The 19131-nt window shown below is 44.0% G+C and overlaps 1 protein-coding gene across 1 annotated transcript in view; it reads right to left on the bottom strand.

The window, feature by feature from the left end:
• Nucleotides 1-12961: 12961 nt before the first annotated feature.
• Nucleotides 12962-19131, bottom strand: part of DTD1 (D-aminoacyl-tRNA deacylase 1) — a 78247-nt gene continuing 72077 nt past the window's right edge. Inside the window, exon 6 of the mRNA XM_055544093.1 lies at nucleotides 12962-13515. The gene's annotated coding sequence lies outside the window, so the exon portion shown is untranslated. The remainder of the gene's footprint in view (nucleotides 13516-19131) is intronic.

Raw genomic sequence — 19131 nt, 5'->3', positions numbered from 1 at the left:
TGACTGTAGCATAAACCATGTTCTCTGGTCCAGGGCTGCCAGCAACAGAGGTGCTACTCTGACCTCCAATTCCCATGGCTTACATCTATTTCTCAACTGATTTCAAAGATGGAAGAGGAAGACACATGATTAATGATCACCCCTTAAACCTCAACAACATCTTCCTCAGCAGTTAAGAAGGTGACGATAAGAATAAATGTATTGCTCTTCTTTTACGAAGCATTAAGACCAGAGGCTGGGAGTTCCTAATGGATCCGAGGAGATGGTAATGCCCCGTTGGAACAAAACCAACTGGGTAATTAGAAAAGAAGAATGTGATTATCTAATCTCCTTCCTCTAAGATTTCCCTGCACTAACAAGAAATCGCTTTTCTGGGTGACTCCTAAACTGGAGATTTAGAGGTTTTGAATGTAATATCAGAGGTTATCCCATTGCTGAGTTAGATGTCCTCGTCACTGGCTGCCATAGATGGAAGAAATGGTGGGGGAGGTCACGATATTTTTCAGCTCCTTCCATCAAGAAGTGAAGTCCATCTCTCCATCCCTTTGGTCTGGGTCTGTCCAAGTGACTTGTTTTAGACAGTGGGATGCAGCAAACTTAAGACAAGCAGGAGCTTAAAAAGTGCTGCACCATTAGCCATGCCCTCTGATTATTGGAGATATTCCACCACCGTCTGAAGAAGACTGCTGGAGGGTGAGAGGCCACATGGACCAAGGCCCCAGAAATAAAAGTGAGATGCCTAGATCACCCAGCCCTGCCAAGAAGCCCATGTGAGAAGAGCCACCTAAACGATCCACAGAACCTTGAGAAATGAAAGATGTGTGTTACCAGTATACAACCGATCAGAACAGCCAAAATCCACACACTGACAACACCTAATGCTGGAGAGGACGTGGAGCAACAGGCACTCTCATCCCCTGCTGGGGGGATGCAAAACGGTGCAGCCACTTTGGAAGACAGTTTGGTAGTTTCTTACAAAATTAAACACACACTTACCATAGGATCCAGCTGTTGTGCTCCTTGGTATTTACTCAAATGAACTGAAAACTATATCCACACAAAACCCCACGCAAGGATATTAATAGCAGTGTTATGCATGATTGCCAAAACTTGTAGCAACCAAGATGTACCTCAGTGGGTTAAAAATGAACTATGGTACATTCACACAATGGAATACTGCTGCTGCTAAGTCGCTTCAGTTGTGTCCGACTCCGTGCGACCCCATAGACGGCAGCCCACCAGGCTCCCCCATCCCTGGGATTCTCCAAGCAAGAACACTGGAGTGGGTTGCCATTCCCTTCTCCAATGCATGGAAGTGAAAAGTGAAAGTGAAGTGGCTCAGTTGTATCCAACTCCTAGCGACCCCATGGACTGCAATCTACCAGGCTCCCCTGTCCATGGGATTTGCCAGGCAAGAGTACTGGAGCGGGTTGCCATTGCCTTCTCCCAATGGAATACTATTAAGCACTAAAAAGAAATGAACTATCAAGCCATGAAAAGATACAGGGAAACTTCAAAGCACGTTGTTAAGAAGCCAATCTGAAAAAGCTACATACTGTATGAGTCCAACTATATGACATTCTAGAAAAGGCAAAACTATGGACACAGAGAAAAAGATCAGTGGATGTCAGGGGTTTGGGGTAGGGAGGAATGAACAGGTGGAGCACAGAGGAGTTTAGGGCAGTGTGACTATTCTGTATGATACCGTATCAGTGGAGAGTCGTCGCGGTAGTAGTGTAGCGTTAGTCTCTCAGTCATGTTTGACTCTTTGTGATCCCATGGACTGTAGCCCAGCAGGCTCCTCTGTCTACAGAATTCTCTAGGCAAGAATACTGGCATGGGTAGCCATTCCCTTCTCCAGGGCGTCTCCCTGACCCAAGGTTTGAACCTGGGTCCCCTGTACTGCAGGCAGATTCTTTACCATCTGAGCTACGAAAGAATCCCCATATCGATGGATGATGATGATGGTTTAGTTGCTCAGTCATGTCTGACTCTTGTGACTCCATGGACTGTAGCCCACCAGGTTCCTCTGTCCATGGAATTCTTACAGGTCATCACTTGTCAAAACCCACTGGATGTACAACACCAAGAGTCAGTCCTTATGTAAACTAGCTTTTGGGTGATAATGATGTCTCAACATAGGTTCACTGATTTTAACAAATGTCCCACCTTGATGAGGTACATTGATGGTATTGGAGGCTGTGTATGTGTAAGGCCAGGAGAATATGGGAACTCTCTGCATTTTCTACTCAGTTTTGCTATGGACCTAAAACTGCTCTAAAAAAATTAAATCAATTAAAGATAACATATGTCATTCTAAGCCACACTGTTTTTAGATGGCCTGTTACACAGCAAAACCTAACTGATATACTGAGTCAACTGTTGAATGGGGAGGAGAATCAAGGGGAATTGAATCTGCCACATTAGAATCACAGACACTAATGAGAAAACACAGGAGAAAACAGCTGCCACAGAATCCAGGAGTAAGTATAGTCATGCCTGTAGTTTGGCAAGTTAGGCAGAACCAGATGAAAGTAAGTTAAACCCAGATGACAGGCTGGGTCTGACATTTTACAAGGACACACTTTTTAGGCCCCATTATGTGCTGTTTTTGTGTTCTCCTTACTATTAGGAGAACGAACTCCCTCCACTGAGGTTTGACAGTAAAATTCCTATTTCTGGAAGCTTCAAAAGTGGGGCACAAGGTAATGAATGCAATTCCTATGTCGACGACTAAAGAAGCAGAGCATGAGCTGCTTGGACCTGAGCAGACCAGCAGGTGCCTGCTCCAGTCACCGGATCCCAAAGGATCTGGTCATCAGCACCAAGGAGGTGAGAAAAGGCAACAGGAAACGGTCGACATGATGGACTACCTGGAGGTAATTTAATCGGTTCTCTGGAATGAGTGATTCACCACTTCTCTACATCTTTCACCACCCACCCTGCCTTCAATCTCCCCTGTCCGCGCCACACACACACACACGCACACACACCAGCAAACAATACAACATCGGGCCCGAGTCTCTTTATTAAAAACCCTGACATCAAAAACCAAGGACTTCTCTGGGCATTTGGTATCATATGCTGAGAATGTGGCCATGGATGGTGAAACAAGAAAAGTCCCTGAAGATGAAAAACTGAAGCCCGTACTGAGGTCAGATTCTAGCCTCAGCAGCTGTGACTCCTCTGACTCAGGGAGTCAGAGAGAACACTGGAGTGGGGTGGAGGGAACAGCACAGCTCATTAACAGACAGAGCTGGCCATGGTTTCAATTTAACACCATTTCCTGAACTGATCAGAATTCCACCAAGGCTGTTAATTGGCTGCTGACCATATGCCTCTTGTTTCTGAATGTGCTTCCTGATTCAACATGGAAATGACAACTGAATACACATCAGTCATGCTTGACTTGCCATACCTGAGCCCCTCGATTCCAGTCTCCTCCCATATTCATAGGACGATTGAGGACATGAAAAAAAAACGTCCTGGATGGGTGATGAGACGGCTCTTCCTCTTCAAAAAGAAGACAGGTACAACCAGGGAGCTATGCCCAAATTTGGAGAGGTTTTTCTAGCTCAAATTAAACAATACCTTGAAGATTTCCCTAAATTCTTAATCTGTGACCAAACAGGTTCAAAAAATGAGGAGCTAGGGAGAGACAAATTGGGAGATTGGGGTTGACATATGTAAACTACTATATACAAAATAGGTAATTAGTAAGGACCTATCATATAGCACAGGGAACTCTACTCAATACTCTGCAGTGGTCTATATGGGAAAAGACTCTAAAAAAGAGTGGATATATGTCTAACTGATTCACTGTGCTATACACCTGAAGTGAAGTGAGTGAAGTAAAATTTGCTCAGTCATGTCCAACCAACTCTTTGCGACCCCATGGACTGCAGCCTGCCAGGCTCCTCTGTCCATGGAATTCTCTAAGCAATACTGGAGTGGGTTGCCACGTCTTCCTCCATACCTGAAATGAATACAAAATTGTAAATCAACTACACTCCAATAAAAATTTTTTTAAAAATAAGGAGTTGGACTCCAAAGACCTAAGAAACAACTTAAAAACTGCAATGTCAAGGTTTATAAAAACGTGTGTGTATGTGTTAATATCCTATCCCCACCCAAAGTCATGTTATGATATTGGATTGTCCGAAAACTATATCCCTTCTTTTACCAACCTCAATAATAAGTGCTGACAAAATCAGTAGGAAGACAAAGTAGCTGGAATTCTCATACACTGCTGGTGGAAGTATGGAATATCAGGCTTTTTTGCTGCTGTTGGGGACAAAGAGTCTGTTGTTCAACATTTACACTACAGCACTGGGGCTTCCCTCATAGCTCAGTCGGTAAAGAATGCGCCTGCAATGCAGGTGACCCTGGTTCGATTCCTGGGTCAGGAAGGTCCACTGGAGAAGGGATAAGCTACCCACTCCAGTATTCTTGGGCTTCCCTTGTGGTTTAGATGATAAAGAATCTGCCTGCATTGCGGGAGACCTGGGTTTGATCCCTGGGTTAGGAAGATCCCTGGTTGAGAAGGGAAAGGCTACCCACTCCAGTATTCTGGCCTGGAGAATTCCATGGACTGTATAGTTCATGGGGTTGCAAAGAGTCAGACACAACTGAGTGACTTCCACAACTACTGGGGGAGCTAGTGAGTGTTTATATCACGCAGGGTTCTTATTTGCAGACAAGAGAATCCACTGCAACAAGTTTAAGCAGACAAGGTTTATTCTATTAGCTGTCTCACAAAACATCTAAGGGGGCAGGAAGCTCAGGTGCTTACATGGCCAGGAGTGATGCAGCCGGGAGACATGTCCCACCTCCCCACAGGAATGTTCCAGCAGAAACCCTACTGCTGTCACCACACAGTCTGATTTTGGAGGTGTGGATAGTGGAAGATCCCATGCCGCCCCAGAAGCAGCATCCATGTGCCATCTTGTCTCACGTGGATGAGTCTGCTTGGAGGAATTCAGCCAAGCATGGCTCCCCAGCTGCATGGGAGTCTCAGAAAAGGCCCTTTCAGCTTCCCACAATCTACAGCACAGGAAGACATGAGCCAGGGGATTGACAGTGATGGTGAGTGCGTGTATCTGATGGGGGTACCTGCTACAGGTATTTGGGGAGGGAGAGCGGATTGAGTCCAGGGGATCTGGGTGGAAGATTTGCAAGGAAGGCTGGAAGTCAGTGCCCAATATAGGAGTCACCTGCGGGCAGGTGAGGACTGATGTCAGGACAAGGGCTAAATGTCTCAGAGAGGATGCTGAGAACAAACAGAGCAAGTGAGAGGACCTCTGGGAACACTTTCATTTACAAAGTTAGATCCAGTGAGACACAGGTTAAACTAAAGTTGCATTTTGCATGAAGAAGAGGAAAAAGGCTTTTTAATGATTGTTTTCACTGTGGGTTGGGGGAAAGGCAGGGGCAGTGAGATAAAATAATAAATTGATGATGTTCTGACATAAGTCACTGTCAGGCTCAAAGTGTCACATACACTTCCTTAGGAGGTGATCAGAAGTCAGTAGGCACCTCCCTGTTGTTCACACATCACCTCACTTTTCCTCAGGGACACCCCGCCACCCCTAATCCACGAGGTCCCATCAGTAAAAGTGCCCTGCCCACCCTTACCAACGTGAGCAGTGGGAAGACATCCCAAGTCAGCTCCCCAAGGAATCGGAATTGTTTTTAATGAGATAGAGTTGACATACAATACAAAGTTGGTTTCAGATGTCCTACGTTGACTTGACACATCCATACACCACGTTAAGCTTAGTAACCACCTGCCCTCACAAAGTTACTGCACTGTTATTGACCATATTCCTTATGCTGTGTCACACTCTCAAGGAATCTGAATCGTGAGCCAAATGACACAAAGACTCACCTCCCACCCTACCCCCAAATCAGAAGTTATCCCAGAGGCCGTTCCCTACAAAGGTTCCTTCAGGGATCCTCAGGGCTGCCCTCTATCACTTTTTTTTTTCTTTTTGGTTGTGCTGGATCTCTGTTGCTGTGTGCAGGGCTTTCTCTAGTTGCGGCAAGAGGGGACTACTCTTCGCTGTGGTATGGGCTTCTCATTGCAGCGGGCTTCTCTTGTTGCAGAACTCAGGCTCTAGGCACATGGGCTTCAGCAGCTGCAGCGTGGGGGCTCAGTAATTCTGGCTCACAGGCTCTAGAGCACTGGCTCAGTGCCTGTGGTGCACAGGGCTTACTTGCTCTGCGGCATGTGGGATCCTTCCTGACCTGGGATTGAACCCATGACCCCTGCATTGGCAGGCTGACTCTCAACCACTAGACCACCAGGGAAGCCCCTTCCTATCACTGTTGAGCTCTCAATGAAAAATGCTTCCATCAAGTCTGTGAGCTTCCTAATGCCCTTCTAATGTTCGTTAGGTTGAAGTTAACTAGTGTCTATTTTTATTGTTCATGTATAAGTGCTGCAGGAGAAAGAGTCCCAGTTTTCTGCTGGTGAGGCATGTGCTTGTTGACCCTCACTCGGCAAATCGTGGGTTTGGCAGGTCACTGTGATAATGGCCGCCAGTGAACATGTGTCCCTTTGCAATGGGACATTGCTGCCCCTCCCATCAAGACTCCATCCTTGAAGTCTATGTCTGCACACCACCTGGATCTGGGCTGGCCTTCTGACTTACTTTGACCATTAGAATATGGCGGGTGTGATGGTGTGTGATTTCTGAGTCTAGGCCTTAAGGGGCCCAGCAACCTCCTGGAACCCTGAGGCTGCTACGCTGTGAGGAAGCCCAGGCTCACTGGAGGAGGTGAGCTGGAGAAACAGGCAGCCTGTTGAAGTGGTCGTCCAGGTGGGACCAGTTTGGCAGTGACAGCAGACGGAGGCAGTGAACAGGGCAGAGGCAAAGCTACTGGCCAATTAGGCATTTGCCAAAGGTCCCAGGAAGCAGTGAAAGTGAAGTGAAAAGTGAAAGTCGCCCAGTCGTGTCCAACTCTTTCCCCTATGGACTATACAGTCCATGGAATTCTCCAGGCCAGAATACTGGAGTGGGTAGCTGTTCCCTTCTCCAAGGGATCTTCCCAACCCAGGGATCAAACCCAGGTCTCCTGCAATGCAGGCAGATTCTTTACCAGCTGAGCTACCAGGAAGCAGGGAGCCCACAAATGAAAAGAAACAGCCTTGGTGCCAATGGAGAAAAAGTGGTCTGGTCAGAAGATCCAATCAGCCAGAACACTGCCTCAAGGCAAAGCCTCCTCTAGAGCCAGGCCTTGCCTCTCTTCCATTCTGGGAAGACTACGAGAGGTGAGGAAGCTGCAGAAGAAATGAAGAAATGTGTGAGGCTAGCAGAGATGTGTTCATGAGATTTAAGGAATGAGAGAAATATGAGAGAAATACATGAGAGAAATACAAGGCAGAGCAGCAAGTGCTGATGAAGAAGCTGCAGCCAGTCACACAGAGGACTTAGCTGAGATAATGACCGAAGGTGGCTGCACTAAACAGCAGATTGTCAATGAGATGAAACAACCTCAGGTTAGAAGATGCCACCCAGGACTTTACTATCTAGAGAGGAGAAATTCACTGAATGTTTTAAGCTCACTATTGAGAGCTACTGCTCAGAAAAAAAAGATTCCTTTCAAAATATTACCGTTCATTCACAATGTACCTGGTCACCAAGAGCTCTGATGGAGACGGACATGATGCATTTGTGGTCATGCTTGTGAACACCGACCGTATCCATTCTGTAGCCCACGGAGCAAGGTGTCATTTCTACTTTCAAGTATTAGTTTTTTTAACAAATACATTCCATAGGCCATAGTTGCCACATAGAGTGAGTCTCTGATAGATCTGGACAAAGTCAATTGAAAACCTTCTAGAAAGGATTCACCACTCAAGATCCATTGAGGAATTCATGACTCAGGGGAAGAGGTCAAAATACCAACATTAACAGAAGTTTGGAAGAAGTTAATTCCAACACTTATGGATGACTTTGAAGGTTTCAAGACTTCAGAGGAAAACACCTCAGTAGATGATGTGATCTTATATACAGAAAATCCTAAATACTATACCAAAAAAAACTGTTAGAACTAATAAACAAATCCAGTAAAGTTTTAGAATAAAAAGTCTATATACAAAAATCAGTTGCCTTTCTATACACTTAAACTATCAGAAAGAAAAATTAAGAAAACAACCCCATATACAATGACATCAAAACAATAAATACTTAGGAATAAATTTTTTAAAAGTAGGTAAAAAACCTATACATTGAAAACTATAAGACACAATGGAAGAAATTAAGGAAGACACAAATAACTGGATGAAAAGCCCTTGTTCATGGACTGAAAGAATTCATATGCTTAAAATGTCCATACTACCCAAAACCATCCATATATTAAATGCAAAATTCCATTGGCATTTTTCACAGAAATAGGAAAAACAATCCTAAAATTGATATGGAACCACGAAAGACCCCAAAGAGTCACAGCAATCTTCAGAAAGAACAAAGCTGGAAGCTTCATTCTTCCTGATTTCAACCTATATTATAAAGTAATCAGAATGGTATGATACTGGCATAAAAACAGACACAGAGACCAATGGAAGAGAACTGAGAGCCCAGAAATAAACCTAATTTATGTCTGTGCTTATAAAATATGTTCCACTAATATTTGACATGGGAGCCAAGAATATGCAATGGGGGAAGGACAGCCTCTTCAACAAACGGTGTGGGGAAAACTGGATAAACACATGCAGAAAAAGACATCGGACCCCTATTCTACACCACTCACAAAAATTAGCTCAAGATAGATTAAAGACTTAAATATAACAGCTGATATAATATTCCTAGAAGAAAATATAGGTAAGAAACTCCATGGTATTGTTCTTTGCAGTGATTTCTTGGATATGACAGCAAAAGTACAGGCACAAAAACACAAACAAGAGGAACTAAAAAACTAGAAAGCTTCTGCAGAGCAAAGGAAACAATCTGCAGAATGTAAAGGAAAGCCATGTAATAAAAGGAAATATTTGCAAACCATAGACCTGGTAAGGGATTAATATTCAAAATATGTAAGGAACCTATACAACTCAATAGCAAACAATAAATAAGGAACTTGATTTACAAATGGGCAAAGAAACTGAATAGACAAGTTTTTTCCAAGGAAGATATACAGAAGGTCAACAGGTACATGAAAAAGTGCCCAACACCACCAATCTTCAAGGAAATCAGAACTATGAGATTTCATTTCACATCTGTTAGGATGGCTGTTCTTAAAAAGGAAAGAGATTTCCAGTGTTTGTGAAGGTACGAAGAAATGGGAACCCTAGTACATCATTGATGGGAACGTAAATTGGTACAGCCACTGTGGAAAACAGCCCAGGGGTGCCTCAAAAAATTAAAAAATAGAAGTACCACATGATCCAGCAATTCCAGTCCTGGGCATATATCTGAAGGAAACAAAACCAGTATCTGGAAGATAAACTCACACTCCCATATCCACTGCAGCCTTATTCACAACAGCTAAGATATGGGAACAATGCAAGTGCCTGTCAATGGATGAATGGATGAAGAAAATGCGGTCAGTACACACAATGAAATATTATTCAGCCAAGAGAAAGGAGAGGATCCCATCATTTCAACAACACAGATAAAATTTGAGGGGGTTAAGAGTGAAATAAATGAAGATAAACACTGCATCATCTGAAAACATTCTAGAACCAATGATGAAGAAGAAGTTATGTTGGGGGCCTGTGGAACAGCACAGCGCTGGTCAGAAGTCAGCATGGGTTCACAAGTGGCACAGTTGTTCTTGTTCAGTTGCTCTGGGACTCCATGGATGGCGCCATGCCAGGCCTCCCTGTCCATCACCATCTCCTGGAGTTTGCCCAAGTTCATGTCCATTGAATCGGTCATGCTGTAACACAGTGATGCTGCACTAATACTGTTTGACAGAATCAAGGGATTAATCACCAAATTACTCTGAAAACAGGGTTGCTTGACTTTGGCAAGAGTGGTGACACGGGGAGAAGGAAAGTGGGGTGAGTGAGAACACGACGGATGCATCTATTGACCTGTTAAGAAGATCCCTAACCAGGTGCTGACTCTGCATGCTGCGCTGTGCAGCATGTTCAGCCAGGACCTGGATAAAGAGAAAAACTCATCTGAGGATAACACAGAGCTGGAGGAAGAGCCAGGATGACATGGAAGCCCAAGAGGCCTGAGCCCAACAGGAACACGATTAAGTTCTTCACTGGGTACCTTCCACTGGCCAGACTCTGGTCACACGGGACACACGTGAGGCTTTAGTTGCCTGCAGGCTGGTGCGAGCCACAGAAGAGATGCGGCCACTGCAGGAAAGTAGCTTCCAACGCACGGGGTGCCTGCTGTGCCCTTGAGAACGCATGCAGCTCTACCCACGGGAGAGACCAAGGTCTCTGCGCAGCCCAAGGGAGAGACCAAGGCCTCTGGGCAGGGATGGCCTGATCTCAACAGACTTGAAGTGAGCTGCTACATGACCTTAGTGTGGTTTCTCTGCTCTCTCTGGTGCTCGGCGCCCACCTCCACTCAGGAAGTGTATGTATTTGGTCTGTGTTTTGTGTTGCCAGAAGAAGTCTGTCTCCTATAAAGTAAACCACGGAAGGCAAGATTAAACGGCCCCTGCTACCCGGTGGCACCAGGCAGTGCTCTGTTTAAAGTCCCAGGCCCACAGTTTGCCAAGACCTCTCAGGAAAGCCGTACATGGTACGATTCTCTCCCATCCTCAGTCAAACCATGCTTTAGTGGACAATAAACAGCGAGTTTGATAAATAAGCAGCGAGGAGGAGTCGGACAGGTTGGGAGGGACGTGAAGACTGGGATTTACACTCTGTAAGCAGAGCTGCCCCAAGAATCTAATTTTAGCCACTTGTCTCACAGTAAGAGTTGGAAATGACCTTCAGCAGGAGAATAAGAGCCTGAGGAAGGCAGGGATGAACAGCCTCTCTGAGGCAGTTGAGGATGTCGTGGGGTTTCTTCCTGAGTTGTCATGTTTCCTTCCTAACCTCGCCTTGCGGTCAGACCTGACCCTCCAGCTGGCCATTAAGTGTATACACGCACCTCTGCTGCTGCCTGGAGCTGAAAGCGACCTTCCGAGATGATGGAAAAGCACTCTTCCACCCGATGCTACAAAAGCAGCAAACATTTTCTGACATCTACCATATTCCCTGCACACTGTGAGGGAGGGGAGATGTTTAAAAACACGGTTGGCTCTCCATATCTGAGGATGACCACTGCGCAGAGGACCGACTGTCCCACATCATCTTACATAAGGGACTGGAGCACGTACTCTGGTCCTGGACTGTGATGAAAATAAACAAAACTCTTCCCCCACACAAGCAGGCTCAGAACTTCTGCTCTAGCGCTCTCAACATCGCCACCCCCCGTCACATGGTGAGGTTGCATCCATCAAGGCAGCATCTGTGTTAATGACACTTAAACCCATTGCTCCACTTTTGTTTCTGACCCAGCGTCTCTTTCAGGTCCTTCAGATATTCAGAGTCTTGGTTTTTGCCCCTTCAGCTCATTTCCCTTTATGGTTTTCAGATCCTTCATCAAGTTGACCACATGCTACTGTTCACACTCAGGTCTGTCTGAGTTCCTCTGAGGTGGGATCCAGGAACTGGGTTGTGAGCGATGACCCTCGTGTTTCATCACCGTCCATATGTCAGGCACACAGGCTCTTCTATCTGTACAGACAGGCTGCAGCTGTTCACTCAGCATGAGCTGCTGGTGATCAAATGCTATGGCAGGAAAGCCCTGACAGATCTGTTCAGCAAGTCCATTGCCCTACAACAGAGTCTACAAAACTGGAGATTCACTCTGTAAAAGCTGACTTAGACAAGGGAAACAGGACAGCTTCCTGGACCTCAATGCCTGTGGGCTGGAGGAATGACCACAAACTGCATCTGGGTCACCAGGATTTCAAACCAAGAGGTTTACACCACTGCAGATTCAAATGGACCATCTGGATACTGAACAATCTGCACTGGGTCAGAATAAAGCAATTCAGCAAGCCCCTTTCCAACTCTGTGTTCCAAGTACTTGAATGTACAGAGGTGATGTGATCTGAGCTTTTTTCCCCCTATTTTCCAGCTATGTTCTTATTTGAAGCAGACAACTGGATCAGAGTACAGGGGCTGAGAAATTATTATAAAGTCACAGAGTGTCAGCATTACCCATCTATGGCCTTATCATCCTAAATGCGACTCATCTCATCTGATCTCAGAAGCTAAGCAGAGTCGGGCTTGGTTAGGACTTGGATGGGAGATTGCCTGGGAATACCAGGTGCCATGAGCTTTTAGAAAAGTTTCAACATCACCAAAATGCCAAATAAGGATGTCTCTTCTATACTTAGGCAAGAAGTATTTCAAGAGAGGATAACTATATAAGCATTAGTATATTACAGATATGCTATATAAATGTATATTATGTATGGTAATATATTATTATTATTGACATCATATAACGTCTAAAAATTATCACTATTGTTGTACCACTAGATCAAACTTAATTGAGAAACCCTTTACCAGACACGGTTCTTCCTTCATGTTGCTATGGGGACTTGGACACCCAGACAGCCATGAGGCTCCTGGGAAAAGGTCATCTGTGTGGTCTGGCATGGTGGGGCTTCCCCCTGCTACATCCCAGAGGTGGATAAACCAGACACAGAGCAGCATGCACTTGGTGTCAGTCACCTGGCCTTTCTGAAGAGGATTTCCTTCACAGGCACATTCCCCTTTCCTGCTACTTACTATCCAAGGAAAATGGCACCAACTATAAATCACCACAGACAGGCTCTCACCATAGAAGCAGGAGCCTGTGTGGACCCTGAGGGAAGGCCCCCTGCAAAAGGGTTATCTGGAAAGACGTGTATGTATATGCAGAAGGGTCAGACACGTCATATTTCTATAAACACAATCCTTAAGAAGAAACATAGCAGAATTTGGCTAAGAATAAAGTGGTTTGTTGAGCTTTGGAGTTTATTTCTTTTTAGAAAAAAAGAGAAAATTTATAAGATGCAAAGGTCTCACATAATGTATTATCATGGACGAATGTTCTCTTTATATCCTAACATGAGCCCTGGCCTAGCCAGTGTTGGGAAAAACATGGACAGTGTGACCGCATTTGGGACCCATCATGGACGCTCAGAAACACACCACAGGGTGAAAGGAGGACTTGATGACAAGTGCTGCTGGGCCAGCCTGTTCCAAGAGCAAGCCGAGAATCAGTGGAACCAACGTGGCCTTCCTGAGGGGACCCTTGAGTGTGTTCCTTGCTGCCCTGAGAATGGGGCACCTTCCCCACCCTGGCAGCACCCATCTCCTCTATTAAGCCACAGCAGTAACAAAAAATGGTAACGCTCCTTTGGTGGTCTTTTGTGTGTTTTTGTAGGTTCCCAGTTTCTTATTTCCATCTTCCTTTTCAGGATTCAGGTCCAAGTCTTTAAAGTAGTATAGGTGCCTAGCATCTTTCATGAATTTTTCAGGATCCAGTTCTGCCCAATGATAATGCACTAAAAAGAACAAAGATAAGACACATTACTCAGAAAGGTCCCAAAATTTGCTTTCAAATCATATTAAAATACATGACCAAGCATAACAAAACAGCTGGAGATATCCTTTCAAGTTTATACAACAACAAGAGAATGACAATGTTTTTTTTTCACCTGACTGGGAGAAATGTGCCATGTTGTCATGTATCAGTGCTAATACCTCTCACCAAAGAGATGCCAATTTATCAGAACTTCATCCTTAGAGCCCAAAAAGACACCAACCAAGTATCTGGGAATTAAACAACATACTTCTGAATGGTCTTTGTATCCAAGAGAAGTCACATGGCAAATCAGAAAACATTTTAAAGTGAGTGAAAATACAACAATCAAAATTTGTGATATTCATCTATAGCAGTGATTAGAGGAAAATTCATAGTATCAAATGCTTATTACATTAGAAAATAAGAAAGCTTTCAAGTCAATAATTGGAGTTTCCATCTTAAGGAATTAAAAGAATAAAAGCAAAGTAAACCCAAAACAAGCAGGAGAAGGGGAATAACAAGAGCAGGAAGTAATGAAATTTCAAACAGAAAAACCAAAGAGAAAATTTTTTAAAAAGATGAATAAAACTAATATACTTCTTGCTAGACTTATCAAGAAAAAAAGAGAAGAAACAAGTTATGAGTATCAGGAATCAAAGAGGCAACAGCAGAACATTTTACAGACATTAAAAGAATGAAAAGGATATATCGCAACTTTATGCCCACAAATTAGACATGGATAAAATGGACAAATCTCTTGAAAAAAATACAAGGCTCATTTCCAAATACTTTTAACAATGAGGGAGGCAGAGGGATTGGGAGCCTAAAGAAAACATACGAACAGGGTACAAACTAAATGCTTGTTCTTGGGATATTTTTTATATTGCTCAAAGGAGGGTAGGTTCTTTAGTATAGAATGCCCAAGTGTCTTCCTTGGCAATTCTTAGAATTTCCTTTTGCAATTCTGAGCCTACAACAAAAGCCAGATGGTCATGCCAAGATTGACATGGCAACCATTTGTCATCCAGTTTAGTTCAGTTCAGTTGCTCAGTTGTGCCTAACTCTTTGTGACCCCATGGACTGCAGCACGCCAGGCCTCCCTGTCCATCACCAACTTCTGGAGCTTTCTCAAACTCATGTCCATTGAGTCGATGATGCCATCCAGCCATTTCATCCTCTGTTGTCCCCTCTCCTCCTGCCTTCAATCTTTCCCAGCATCAGGGTCTTTTCCTATGAGTCAGTTCTTTGCATCAGGTGGCCAAAGTATTGGAGTTTCAGCTTCAGCATCAATCCTTCCAATGAATATTCAGGACTGATTTCCTTTAGGATTGACTGGTTGGATCTCCTTGCAGTCCAAGGGACTCTCAAGAGTCTTCTCCAACACCACAGTTCAAAAGCATCAATTCTTTGGTGCTCTTTATAAAGCACTGAAGACTATATAAAATTTTCTTTATAGTCCAACTCTCATATCCATACATGACTACTGGAAAAACCATAGCTTTGACTAGATGGACCTTTGTTGACAAAGTAATGTCTCTGCTTTTTAATATGCTGCTTAGGTTGGTCATAGCTTTTCTTCCAAGGAGCAAGTGTCTTTTAATTTCATGGCTGCAGTCACCATCTGCAGTGATTCTGGAGCCCCAAAAAAAATAAAGTCTGACACTGTTTCCATTGTTTTCCCATCTACTTGCCATGAACTGATGGGACTGGATGCCATGATCTTAGATATCTGAATGTTGAGTTTTAAGCCAACTTTTTCACTCTCCTCTTTCACTTTCATCAAGAGGCTCTTTAGTTCTTCACTTTCTGCCATAAGGGTGGTGTCATCTGTGTATCTGAGGTTATTGATATTTCTCCCAGCAATCTTGATTCCAGCTTGTGCTTCATCCAGCCTGGCATTTCTCATCATGTATTCTGCATATAAGTTAAATAAGCAGGGTGACAATATACAGCCTTGACGTACTCCTTTCCCGATTTGGAACCAGTCTGTTGTTCCATGTCCGGTTCTAACTGTTGCTTCTTGGTTTGTCATCCAAGTTTAACTAAATCCCAGACTTAACAGAGCAGTTTCTATCCCCTCAGATCTAAATTAATTGGATGAACTTCAGTAAAAGCAAAAGTACAGTAGTTTACACATGGAGATGCCACATCTGTAAACATGCTTCCAGCAGATGTACTCAACACAGGTCACACTCTTAGGAAAGAGTCATATTATGAGCAGATGTCTCAATGGAATTATCAGCCTTCCATTCCAGAGCCCAGCTTGACACTGAAGTTCACAGGCCCACACGGGGAAGGCTTGTTTGAACTGCAGCTTGTCCAAGTTCTTCAGGTCTATATGGACACACAAGAGGAATCAAAATTTCCTCCAGGTCTACCCTCGTGCTCTGAAACCTACCTGCCACAGTTCTGCACTACATCGTAACCGATATCTGAAAAACCACAAAGGTAATACGTAACTTAATTCCCAGAGACCATAATACTTCCGTTTTACAGTCAAGAAAGTAACCCACTTGCTCCTATATTTCAATCAAGATATTAACCCAAACTTAAAAGCCAGGGCCTTTTAATGCCTCTTTTCTCACCTGCAATACCAGTAACTAAAATACTGAAACTAGTTTCCATGTCCCATCTTTGGGGAACTCCACCTTCTTGGCATAGATTAAAACCTTTGTTTTTGAACCTAAAATGAGCTTTGGGATCCTGTTTGAATACATTATTCTTTTACATTTTCTACCATTAAATATTCTACATTTTAATGAACTGTGATAATAAATTTATGCTTCAAGCATCCAATGTGCAGATGAAAATGATATGGTTTACTACACAAGAATAAATGATCCAGAAAGTGCTCATGATATTCTGCTTGATGGTAAACACAGGTCACATTATACCTACAGTATGTCTCCAACTTTGTAAACTTAGAAAGCCATAGAATTTCTGCTTAGAGAAAACATAAAAGCATTAAGAAGTGTCTAATAACTTGGCACCACTATTTCAAGACCTTATGAAAGAAGCTGCTGGGGTGGTTCTTCTTCACTGCCTTCAAATGCTGGTTGGGTGGGAGAGAGTCCAGGGTCAGGAGCAAGGGCTCCTTCAACAGCCTGTATAAACCCTGAGTCTCTCAAAGATGCTGACTTCCAGCTGATCTGTTTCTGGTTTTAAGCCTTTTGAGCAACCAGAAGATGTGAGTGCCAGAGTCAGAACATACACACCACAGACCTGCTCTCCAAACCACTGTCAAAAGAACCTAGTTTCATTTATTTTTATTTAGTTCTGGTCATGGCTGGAAACTAACATGAGCTCATTGACACAGAAAAAGCAGACTGTTCCATGAAAAACATAAGCTACTGGGAGGTCAGTGTTATCGATGAAGGATTCATGCAGCCCGTCTAGCATGTTAGGGACCCCAGTAAGGCCTGTGGCATGCTCTCAGAGCAGACATTCTTCCTATGCATGAGTTCTGTGGGTCCTGGCTTGGCACTGAGAACATAGGGACAATGGTGTCATTTATAACTGAGAAAGGAAAGCTTGGTGTCAACTAATAAGCCAAGCAGGGGAAAAAATAAAACTAATGTCATTTGATCATGGAAGGAACAAACTCTGACAGCAGTTAGTTTTTATTTTTTGCCTTAAATTCTACCCCACGTATTTCTAATGCATACTTGTTCATATTTAACAACACCCACAGTGGCTCAGATGACGGTCTCAAAAATCTTAGTTTGATCCCTCTAAGCTGCTGCTGCTAAGGTGCTTCAGTCGTGTCCGGCTCTGTGCGACCCCATAGACGGCAGCCCACCAGGCTCCCCCGTCTCTGGGATTCTCCAGGCAAGAACACTGGAGTGGGTTGCCATCTCCTTCTCCAATGCATAAAAGTGAAAGTGAAGTCACTCAGTCGTGTCCGACTCTTAGCGACCCCATGGACTGCGGCACACCAGGCTCCTCCGTCCATGGGATTTTCCAGGCAAGAGTCCTGGAGTGGGGTGCCATTGCCTTCTCCCCCTCTAAGCTAGTGCCACCCAAAAGAACTTTGTGCAGTGACAGACTGTGGTCTATCAGCTCTGCGCAGCGCAGCAGCCACCAGCTGCACGTAGCCACTCAGCACTTGAAATGTGGCTACTGTGACTAAGGAAATTAAACTTATATTTAATTTTAATTAATTTGCATTTAAATATCCACAGGCAAGTAGTGTCTACTATATTAACACACTCCAGGTTATCAGCAAGCTTAGCTCTGCACTTGAGCAATAAGCAGAATCGTTATTATGGTCAGAGTCTTGCCGATTTGTTTCTGATAAATAAGGCAACTAAGGTTCAAGGAAGTAAATCCAACCCCCTTGCCAGTAAAGTGACATAATATGCTTGCTCCTGTGTAATATCTGCATCCTGTAAAACAAAGGCCAGAACAACACTTGTGGTTTGGGACCAATAACCTCCTTCCAGCAAGAGGAGAGAAAACAGGGCAGAAAATAACGTTGGAAGAAACACTCCTTAAAATTTCCCAGATGAACTGAAAGACATGCATTTATAGATTCCAGAAGTTCAGGAAACCAAAGCAATCATCAGAATGAGGCTTAGATATTTAAAACAAGATGCTGGAATTGTCAGATAAGGAAAAGTAACTACGATTAATATGTTAAGGGCTCTACTGGGAAGAGTAGACAATGCTCGAGAAAAGACAGGTAATGTATGCAGAGAGACAGAAGCTCCAGAAAGGATCAAAAGAAAAGAGAGCTTCCTGTGGGCTCATCAGCCCCAGGAGAAGTCAGTGGGCTTGCAGAAGGTCAACACAGACTTCCAAACTGAACTGCCAAGAGAGAGAGAAAAGAGTGGGGGGAAAGAAACTAACTGTCCAAGAACCTTGGGGAAACTGCACAAGGGGTAACATACACAAAACCAAATTCCAGGAGGAGAAGGTGGAAAGAGCAGAGAAGTAATGATGGCCAAGAACAGCCCAGACACCAAATCACAGACCCAGGAAGCTCAGAGCATACCCATCAAGAACCGCACTGGGGCAGATCATAAGCAAACTGCAAAAAACGAAGAGAAAATCTTGAAAGAAGCTGTGTGCAGAGTGGGAGGAGAGGCACACGTTAGCTGCAGCAGAACAAGGCTGTGAGTTACACAGGACTTCTCAAGAGAGACTACGCTAGAAAGGAAAGAGTGGAATGAGATATCTAAAATGTTCAAGCGAGAAAACCACCACCAATCTAGAATTCTATACCAACAAAACTATCCTTCAAAAGTGAAAGGGAAATGAAGGCTTGGTTTGATCCACAAGAAACGCTCAAGGAAGTTCTCAGGCAGGAGGAACACAACACAGGTCAGAAACTTGGATTCACATAATGAAAGGAAGTGTATCCCCTGACCAGGGATGGAGCCCATGCCCCCTGCAGTGGAAGCACAGAGCCCTACCCAGTGGGCTACCAGAGAAGTCCCCAGATCAGTTCTTTTTCTTATTCTTGGTTCATCTAAAAAAAAAAAAAGTATTTATAAGATAATAATAGGTAACAATGCACTGGGCTGAGAACAGATGGAAGGTGACATGAGTGACACAGCGTCACCAGGGTCTGGGATCCACTTCCATGAGGCACCTG

Source organism: Bubalus kerabau, chromosome 13, assembly GCF_029407905.1.
Source record: "Bubalus kerabau isolate K-KA32 ecotype Philippines breed swamp buffalo chromosome 13, PCC_UOA_SB_1v2, whole genome shotgun sequence".
Lineage (NCBI taxonomy): Eukaryota > Metazoa > Chordata > Mammalia > Artiodactyla > Bovidae > Bubalus > Bubalus kerabau.
Note: the sequence above shows the minus strand (reverse complement) of the source record. Positions and strands in the feature narration are given on the sequence as shown.